Source organism: Myotis davidii, unplaced genomic scaffold (genome assembly GCF_000327345.1).
Source record: "Myotis davidii unplaced genomic scaffold, ASM32734v1 scaffold79, whole genome shotgun sequence".
Classification (NCBI taxonomy): domain Eukaryota; kingdom Metazoa; phylum Chordata; class Mammalia; order Chiroptera; family Vespertilionidae; genus Myotis; species Myotis davidii.
In genome coordinates, this window is record NW_006294339.1 from 8532205 (window position 1) to 8543188 (window position 10984).

A 10984-nucleotide genomic window follows, 5' to 3' on the forward strand; every position below is an offset into this window, starting at 1 on the left:
AAGAAACAGACCTTGTTCTGGTTTGTTATTAGATTCAGAGTTTCACACGTTGGAGGAGGCCTTCATTTAACAGGTGAGAAACTAAGACCACACATCCCAGCAGCTCTAGAGATAGAAAATCCTTGCATACATTGGAGAGCAGTGGTAGCCTGTTATTGTTTGCATCAAGGTGGATGCTTTTTGTTTGGTGTTGGCATAGAAGAGCTATTTTAGTTGCCTTTATTGACAAAGTCTACCCTGTCATTGGCAACTCCATTCAGCAAACATGTTTTGAGCACTTAAGGCACTATGTGCTAGGTGCCAGTTATACAAAGCTAAAGAAAATGTGATGAAATGAGTTGATGCCATCTTAGATGTAATTTCCTCAGAAATTAAGACTTCAGCCTTGGCTGGTTTGTCTCAGTGTATAGAGTGTCAGCCCTCAGAGCGAAGGGTCCCGGGTTTGATTCTGGTCAAGGGCACATACCTCAGTTGCAGTCTTAATCCCCTGCCCTGGTCAGGGCGCATGCAGGAGGCAACCAATCAATGTGCCCCTCACATTGATAATTCCCTCCCTCCCTCCCTCCCTCCCTCCCTCTCTTTCTAAAAATAAATAAATAAATAGATAGATAGATAGAAAAGTATTCTCAGGTAAGGATTAAAATAAAAGAAATTAAGACTTCAAAGCTTTTCACGTTTTAAAATTAGAATTCTTCCAATCACTAGCCTGTGTGAGTTTTTAATAATTCATAGAACCAGTTGTTTATATTGCTGTGCAATTGGTGTATGTTGAGGAATTCTATCATTTGATGATACTTCTCCTCAGTGTTAAATTTTTTTGTTTTCTTATGTCAAATATATCTGTGTGAGTGGAAAGAAAAATCCAAGCAGACACAGGAGAGGGCACAGGTGGTTTCTATTATTTGATAGTTCACTGTAGCATGTTTTCTCTAAAGAAAACTGGTGGGTAAAAAAAAAAAAGTTCTATTTTTTTAAAGAACATCTTTCTAGTAATACTGAAGTATAAAACAGAGTCATAGGAAAACTAAACAGCAGGAGAATGAGGAATGAAAAACAGCAAGGAGAGGAAGGCCTGGGAGAGCCAGCCGTGTGAATTCATTTGGCAGTTGGTAGTAGTTCCTAAAACAGTCAAGTCCCAGTGGTATAACCTACATTCTCTGCTTTTGCTGCATCTCCAGAGAAAGTTAGCAATCCTGAGACTTTTATACTGAAGTGGATTTAAATTGTCCAAGGTCTCAAGCTGCTTTGCCTTATTTTCTGTTGTTAAAAGAAAACAGATACGAATATGCATTCAGACAGAAAGCATAGAAGAGGTCCTGTATGTGTGAGTGTGTGCTTGTGTGTTAATGGGACAGGTGTGAAGGTCTTTGGGGGAAAGTGTGTACAGATGGTGATGGGAAAGAGAAGAACTTTTGCATGTCTGATAAATGAAATACAAACAACAACAACAATCTGGTGGTCCCACACAGTGGATATTGGATTTTTTTTTTATTCTGTTATGTCTGCTTGTTGTTTAATCTGAAAGTGAAGTCTATTTTCTCCAGCCATTAAATATGTGAGCTTTTCTTTGTATAGAGACTAAAACAAATGATTTGTTCTGTAATTATTTTTCAAAAGGCAGAAGATGCGTGTGTAACATTGAGAATGGCATGGGATTGTCATAGAAACTCATCTGAACGCTGTAAATAAAAATGGCTGGGGATGAGTCACAGTGACATGTGCGACATCATGAAACTCAAGACAGATTTCTTTGTTTTACACTCAGGAAGAGAAGTGAGGCGAACTTGATCAAGTTCATGGGACGTTAGCAGTTCAGTTTCTCCAGGGAAAACTGTGTTGTCTTCAGATTAAATAAGCCACATGGATACAAATACCTAAATTCACCTGATGATTTTAACAATATCGATATTTCCTTTATTTTAAGAGTGTATTATTTACAGCCAATGAAAGTTTTAAAAGTTTGAAAATCTCTCTGTTTTTACTACTAATTTCCCGCTCTCATTACCCCCACCACTCTACACAGCTTATTTTCTTATAATCTTGAATAGCATTTTTACATATGTGGCCTTACTATGTTTTCTTTAATCTCGCATTTTTTCAATTAGTAAGAATAAAACAACATGATAAACAGTGTTAATGTTTTATCTTTTAAAATTATGTATATTTAGATTAGAATTATGGATCTGCAATGTAACCCCATTTTCTGTTTTCTAATGTATCTCTTAGAAGGATATTTTTATAGTGTATTCTCATTGTCCAACATGTGGAGAAAGGATTGCTTGTCTTTAACTTTGGAATGAATCCCTCGTTACAGACTCCCATCAGGGTGATGTTTCAGTAAACGAACATATCAGGCCTTCGACCCTCGAGCTTTTGGAGGTAGGAGCTAAAGTCTGAGTGGGGTTCAGGACTTGAGGAATTAGTGCTGGGGAATGTCTCATGCTTCTGGTGAGACCCCTTTCACAGTGCTATACTTTATTGAATCTTCTTATTTTTAATCAAGAGAATAGACACAGCCCAGCTGGTGTGGCTCAATGGTTGAGTGTTGACCTGTGAACCAGGAGGTCATGGTTTGATTCCTGGTCGGAGCACATGCCTGGTGGTGGGTTCAATTCCCAGTGTGGAGCGTGCAAGAAGCAGCCTATCAGCGATTCTCTTTCATCATTGATGTTTCTCTCTCTCTTCCCTTTCATCTCTAAAATCAATAAAAATATATTTAAAAAATAGATACAATATTTAAACAAGGGAAAGTTGTAGAAAAATGTGGGATAATTAAAGTGATTGAGTTGTCTTTCTGGATTGAGTTAACCAGTTAACACAACTAACCCTGAAACTGAAGAGAGCACATGCAAAGATACAAGTGAAAATTTTAGTGCATGGAACATACAGAGGCACCTTGTTTTCCTACCTGTCTCCCATGAGACTCTATCCACACTTTGTATCGTAATATGTGTGTGTGTGTGTGTGTGTGTGTGTGTGTGTGTGTATTTTCTCTCTCTCTCTCTCTTTTTATTTTTTGTATTATTTCTTCTACTTGGAATGTCCTCACCCACCTTTAATTGGCTAATATTACTTAAGCCTTCTTTTCACCCCAGCATTTCAGGGCTCTTTGCCTACATTCCCATAGAATCCTGGTAGCACTATATCAGTACTCACCGTTAGCACTTCTTGTTTCATAAAATAATCTGTCTTCCAAATTGGACTGTGATTTCTTTATGAGCAGGGGCTGGAATGCATTAGTTTTTTTGTGTACCTCCCCATAGGTTTGCATAGAGCCTGCTAATATTTTTGTTGAGCTGGGGACTAAGTGGAGAATATGGGTTGAACAAAACAAAAAAAAAAAGTGGGAAGCTGATAATCTGAATTTTAAAACTAGGTAACATTATATAGTTTTTGGGTGTTCACCTTAGGACTGAATTTAAGCCTAAACTTTTTGTGTGAGAATGATTTTTCCCTTCTCACCCTATTATGTTAACTGATTTCTGTTTCTTCACCAACATCCAAAGTGGCATATTAACCTAAAGGAGTTATTTATATGTGAATAATTATAATTTTGAAAATAAAGGTTTGGTGATGCCAGACTTATCTATAGAAAACTGTCAGGCTATTTGTTTTTTCATCTAAGATCCTGGTCTTGACTTTTATTTGAACTGTTTACCTCATAATAATGATAGGGAAATATAACCATTGCTTCAGCTTATGTAAGAAAATCATCTTTATAACAACAGTCATTTCTCAAGTACCTACTATGTGCTAGGTACCCAGCTAGAGGGGAGACAAAGGGATTTAATTTCATGCTGTTGAATTTTTAAAGAGCATAATCTTGATTAAAGATGTAGTCCTCTCCTTAGGATAGACACACTTTGGTTGTGGTGGTGGTGTTGGGGGAGGCGGGGTTGGATCACATGCTCTCTTCCTCCAAAGGGAAAATGTCAGTCGTATCCTTATCTCTAGAGAGCATTTAAAGTTTTGTCTGTCTCTCTTCCCTGAATCAGGTGTATTTTGGCATAGTTACTTAGCCCAAGTTGGGGAAGGCCACAGGCAGTAGTAGTAGAAAAGTTAGAAATCAGAATTGAGGACTTGGGCCCAATTATATATGGTAAACTACTGAAGTTCCCCTCCTATCCAATGCTTTTCTCACATCAAAACTGTTAGGCCAATTTCATTAGCTTCAAAATGCACCCGCATATGTAAATCTTCTTTGTTTAATTGGAGACCTATTGATTGTAGGTAACATAAGCCTCTCTAAGGGAAACAGAACCCAACTGAAGATAAGAGTTTCTTCCCCCCAACACGTACAGCATGCATGATTTTATTTCTCTAGGCATGTTCATTATCAGAACTGTGCCACTGCAGATTTCCCCATAAAGTGTTTCCTTCTGGACCGATTTTCATATCTAAAAGCTCCTACTGGTTCCAGCAAGGGATAATGGCAGCATTTAACAGAAAATCTTCTCTCTCTCTCTCTCTCTCTCTCCTTTTTTTTTTTTTTTTTGCCAAAACCTTAAAAGTACATAATGAGAAACAACAACTTGTAAATTTGAAAATTAATTTGCTTTAAAAAGATGTGAAAAATCTTCTTTTGTGCTTCATAGAATGCTGAACGGGATGAAATTTTGCCCTTCTTCTTTAGTGAGCAGTCACCAAAAAGATTCCAGTAGGGAATGAAAACTAGAATACAATTTTTTTCACTTACATTCTAATTGAATCTCAAAGCTGCAAAGAAGATAGTGTGCCAGCCTGATTTTGCAAGGTGGTAGAAAGCACGGGCTATCCCAGTGTGCTTCCTAGGATCAGGGCATCTTCTAACTCAGCGGTTCTCAACCTGTGGGTCGCGACCCCTTTGGGGGTCGAACGACCCTTTACAGGGGTCGCCTAAAACCATCGGAAAACACATATTGTTTTTGTGATTAATCACTATGCTTTAATTATGTTCAGTTTGTAACAATGAAAATACATCCTGCATATCAGATATTTATATTATGATTCATAACAGTAGCAAAATTACAGTTACGAAGTAGCAACGAAAGTAATTTTATGGTTGGGGGTCACCACAACATGAGGAACTGTATTAAAGGGTCGCGGCATTAGGAAGGTTGAGAACCACTGTTCTGTTAATACTAATAGGAAACTTGCATTTTCTTAAATACCTTCTTGAAATTCCTTTCATTTTTATTTCTGAAGTGTAAGATTTAGGTCAAGATCAATGTATGGCTAATTGCTTATTAGGTAATAAGAATTTTGGGAAGGAGAAATACCTGTTCAGATGTTGTAAATTTTCATTCAATAACTCAAACTATGTTTGACAAAAACACTAGTCAGGTATCGAAGAGGTAAATATCTCTATTTTTTTTCTTTCTTAAAATTATACTACGATTATGTTTATTAAGAACTTGAATTAGGAAACACTCTAATTTTGCTCTCCCTTAGAGTATTATCAATCTCTAAAAGAGATATTTAATTACTGAAATTATAGCATCTTGTGAAAAATGGTTATTTTCTAATTTTATAATGTAGTTAATGCTATCGCAATGAATTCATGGCCCTTCTCAGAGTGTTCATTGTTCCTGCTTGGTGTGGCTGGTCGAACACCTCTCAGGTGGTGAGGAGTGTGTGTTTAGATGGTGTGTAGTGGAGAGATCTTGACTGGTACAGAGTAACTTTATAGCAGCCACTATAATGCTTATCAGTGAAATCCTACCTCACTTAATTATTACTTAATTCTCTGATTATATTTTTTGTGTCTGAGAGAAGATGATCACCTTCATCCTGTTGAAGTGTGGATGGACAGATATCGCTGTTTCAGTTTCTCAATACAGCACACCTACGAAGGCATTCTGAAGTAGAACACCTTTTTGAAGAGTAGTGCATCAGTCTACCTACCAAAACGGATGTAGTGAAATGCTGACTGGGCTTGTGATGAGATAAGAGGCTTCTCAATTCAGTTAAGTTCATCTTGGAGTAATGCATGCCACTCAGGTTTAGTCAGGCTTTTAAAAAATTTCTTTTGGAAATTATTCATAGAAACTCAGTCCTATAACCAGATAGTGAATATTATCATTGAAAGGAAGGTTTGCACTCATCTATCAGACCAAAAAAATCACACCCCTCTGTCAGACCAAAAAATTCCCACCTTGTTGATCTCCTCTCATCTGTATGTGATATGTGGCATATGGTATATGATATGATGTGTGTGTATGTATGTATTACTACCAGCTATTTACAACAAACCTGGATCATCCTGTTTCAGCCCCCTCCCAAGAATAGAAGTTTCTTTGAAACCAAGCATAATGGAATGGAATGTTAAAAGACTGAATGATACATTTTAAGTCAAACAGAAATATGGATTATCGGCTGTTTGGATTTGTCCATACTGGAGTTACTACCTCCTATATGGCTGCATCCCCCTGTTTGCATGGGGAATTGAGATTGGATTTAAAATGAAAATAATTCACATCAGTCAAGTAAAAAAGAATGAAGATCCCCCCCCCCTAATTTAACTATTCATATATTTTCTTGGGGAAAATGGGACTACATTAATAAAATAATTCAAACTAGAGAATCACATGTATTTCTTTTAAACCATTTCAGGCCTGTTGCTGAAAAGGTTTTAGGATATTGTGAAAGATCATTTTGTTTTAGTAAATATTGCTGGTTTGATTTCTTATTTCTTTTTCATTTATTTTTCAATATAAGAATATATGTAAGTTATAATGCATAATAATGAAGTGCAGACCTGGGACCTGTCTCCCCACCTGAGAAAGAGAACATCTCCAGTATTTTGCATTTACTTCTATGTTCCTTGGAAATATTACCGATTATCCTCAGCATTGTGTTCATCATTACACTCATATAAAAGACGTGTTTTCATGACGTATATGTGTACTAAATATACTGTTCAGTTTTGCTTAAGTTTTATAAAACTTTTATATACATACACACATACATACATATATGCTTCTTAAAATTGATTTTCACTCAATGTTTCTAATATTTCTGCATGTACTGTAATTTATTCTTCTTGTATAATATACTAACGTTCGATGTTTCTAGTTTCTTGCCACCAGCAAGTCTTATGAATAGTAACATGTCATCTGGAGCATGTGTGTAAGAATTTCTTTAGGGCATGTACTAAGAGTGGAATTGTTGATTAACAGAGTGTGTAAATGTTACATTTTTTTGTTTTTAATTTATTTTTTATTGATTTTTAGAGAGGAAGGCAGAGGGAGAGAGATAGAAACATCAGTGAGAGGGAAACATTGATCAGCTGCCTCCTACACGCCCTCTACTGGGGATGGAGCCTGTGCGCTGGCCAGAAATCGAACCTGCGACCTCTTGGTACATGGGTTGTTGCTCAACCACTGAGCCACACCAGCCAGGCAAATGTTACATTTTAAAAAAACCCACAATAATATTATTTTATTTTAAAAATAGTTGTACCTATTTTTCACTCTCACTAGCAGTAGCAGTGTACAAAAGATTCATGTTGATATATGTCTTTTCTAATATTTACTATTGCCAAATTTTTACTTTTTGCCAACCTGGTGGCTATAAAGTGATATTTCATTGTGGTCTTAATTTGCATTATTCATTTGATTAATAATGAGATTAAACATCTTTTCTATATCTTTCCTTTTCTGTGAAATAAATACTCATGTCTTTTTATTATGTATTCTATTTTGTTGCTTGACTTTTTCTTGTTGGTTTGTTAGGAATTCTTTCTGTCTCTTGAATTCTCATTTGCATTATATGTTTTCAAATATCTTTTCATAGGTCGTGGCTAGTCTTTTAATTGCTTTAAGATATCTTTGATGAACAAAAATAATTTTAATATAGTAAACTTTATTAATCCTTTTTCTTTATGGTTAGTGCTTTTGTCTTATTTAAAATACCCTTCTTTGCTCTGTTAGGAATACATGGTATTTTTTACACATCTTTAAATGCTCATCTCCCATTTAAGTCTGTATTCCAGTTGGAATTTATTTTTGTGTATGGTATGAAGGAGAGGTCCAATTTTGTTTTTTCTTTGTGAATGATAGTTTTCACTCCATCATTTATTGAATAGTTTCTCTAGTCCTCCAAATAATCTTCCAGGCTACCTCTTTTGTTTATTAAGTTTTCATATTTGTATGTATCTGCTTCTGGGCTCTCTGCTGTGTTCCAATAATCAGTTTATCTACCCCATACCAACACTATGTTGTGTCACTCTTTAAGCACTTATAGTTACTTAGGATATCTGATAAGGCAAATCCTTCCTACCTTTATTGAGGAGTGTTTTAGTTATTCTTGTCTCTTTACTATTTCATATACAGTATATGCTATTTATATTTAATTCTACATATAGAATTCACTTTATTTTCAAAGCTTTTTTCTCTTTTTTAAATATTATTTTATATTCATCAAGGTAGGCTACAGAGCTATGGTTTCAAACAAGCTTTTATTATTGAATTTCTTTTTTTTTTCTTTTTCCCATTGACACACTTCACTCATTTCTCACTGCCCCTTCACCCCTGCCTCTGGCAACCACCAGTTTCTATATCCATGACCCCCTTTTTTAAAAAATTCCACATACAAGAGAAATCATACGGTATTTGTCTTTCTCTGTCTGACTTATTTCATTTTCCATAATACCCTCAAGGTCCATCCATGTTGTCACAAATGGCAGGACTTCATTCTTTTTATGCCCAAATACTCATGTGGGTGTATATGCCACAATTTCTTTATCCATTTATCCATTGATAGAAATCAAGTTATTGGTTGATTCCATATCTTGGCTATTATAAATAATGATGCAATAAACATGAGGGTGAATATGCTAGTATCTTTTCCAGCAAATATTTTTGTTTTCTTCAGATAAATACCCAGAAGTCGAATTGCTGGATCACATTGTCGTTCTATTTTTAATTTTTTTCCATAGCGGCTATACCAATTTACATTCCCACCAACAGTGCATAAAGGTTCCCTTTTCTTCACATCCATGCCAACACTAGTTATTTCTTGTCTTTTTGATAATAGTAATTCTGACAGGTATGAGGTGATAGAATAATTTTTTTCAAGTTTCATAAAAAGTGGATTTTGTTTAGAAATGTATAGAATCTACAGATGAATTATCTTTTTACTATCAGATCTTAGTACATCTATGAACATGGTATGTCTGTTTATTTAGATGTTATCTTTCAATTGATTGAATTCCTTTTTACTCAGGTCTTGAGAATTTTTTTGTGAAGCTGCTTTTGAAAATTGTGTTTTTAAAAGAATATTTTCTACCAGTGTGTTTCTAGTATAGAAATACAGTTAATTTTTGTACACTAATTTCACATCCCGTTATATTTACGTTTTCAGCCAGTAATTTGTAAATTAATTTGTGTTTACTGTGTAGATTATCATATCAAGTACAAACAATAGCACTTTCATTTCTGCTATTCCAGTCTTATGCTTTTATCCTTCGTACACTTCTTACTGCACTGGCCAATTAATTCAGTGTTGAATTAACCTGTGAGTATTGGGCATCCTTGACTTTCATCCCTTGGTTTCCTATTTTTTTTTTATTTACAAAAGAGACTGAGTTAATGCCTTAATATTTAAATACTACATTTGCTGATCATATTTTAATCAGAGAAAGGTCAAAAACTTACCTCATTTTTGTTAATTTTTCCTCAAATTTTGTTACTGGATTTGCTTTATGTTATAATGGTTGAATCCTCAAATTCTCCTGGCAAATTACTTCATGTGCACAAAGATAGTATAAATTATTTGGTGAGTGGTGTTTTAAAGAATGCAGTTATCTAATATTTCAAAATAATAGGCTTATTTGTATGTACTAATCATTTTAGATATTCTAGTAAAGACAATGGCCATATTTTGTATGGATGTGAGATTCTTTGATACTGTGGTGTGCAGTCAGCCTCTTAAGTTTTGATTTGAACTATAGAATCCTTAAGTATCATTTTTTACAATTTAAAATTCATGGTTTGGATTGGTTTACTTTTTTCCCTTTTCCTCATGCAATTTTTGTTAAGACTTGAACAGATTACTCCTAATCTTGTGAGCAGACTGCAGGAAGACAACTATTAAAAGTAGAAAGCTATTAAGCAGTCAGGGGTTTATTATGCTTTAGTGTTTTGTTTAAGTCTGTTCTTAATTGGTTGATTAATGTACGTGAAGTCCTTTTCCTCCCTCCATCTCTACAGATGGCAAATGGTAGGTCCCAACTGTCACTGTTCGCAAAAAAGGTTATGGTTCAAAGTCAAAGATTCAGAGATACCACAATAATCAATCATAGGAACTTGTCCCAGGGTGCCCAGCCAGGCAAAAGTTAGGCCAAGTAGTAATATTTACTCAGAATCCCTAGGAACATTTTTTTTGGTGTGTTCTTGATTTTATTTAGAAAATATTATTTAGTTAATGGAAATGTCCCTCTGAATTTAATGTCAGGCATTTATATAAATATGAAAAAGAATGATTCCTAAGTTTTCTGTTAATCAGTTATCAAATGTTATTAGAATTTTAGTACAGTTTAAAAATGAGCATAATAGAGAAAGTAACATTCTTAATATATTGAGATTAACAGAACACTTTCAAAGGAATACCTTTTTACCATTTTCATGTGAAGATGATTTATAATGGTTAACTTCCGTTTTTAGGAGGAAGAATAGAATTATGTTCTGGTATTGATCCATAAAGAGGATTTGTATTTTATTCATACTATAAAAAGTACCTTTAATGGATACATTGTGGTAATTGAATCTATACTGTGTATCACTATCAAAGTATCTTTTTAATTATTTTATGTTATATAATTCAGTAACTAAATTTAAGCCACGGGGAAGGAGATGACTGTATTATATCTTTAAGTGTAATGTATAGCCTTTAATATTCTTAAAGTAGATGGCAGTTAGGACATTTGTATTTAAATGCAAGAGAGAGAGAGAGAGAGAGAGAGAGAGAGAGAGAGAAACATTCTATTACATTCAGCAATATATGA

At 34.7% G+C, this 10984-nt stretch overlaps 1 protein-coding gene and 1 long non-coding RNA gene across 12 annotated transcripts in view; both read left to right on the forward strand.

Moving 5' to 3' along the window:
- Positions 1 to 10984, forward strand: part of LOC102755954 (nuclear factor 1 A-type-like) — a 144752-nt gene that overhangs the window by 22222 nt on the left and 111546 nt on the right. The window lies entirely within an intron of this gene.
- Positions 5089 to 6464, forward strand: LOC107183872. Its single transcript, XR_001514683.1, has 2 exons — positions 5089 to 5944; positions 6251 to 6464. It is a non-coding gene; the product is annotated as an uncharacterized LOC107183872 (long non-coding RNA).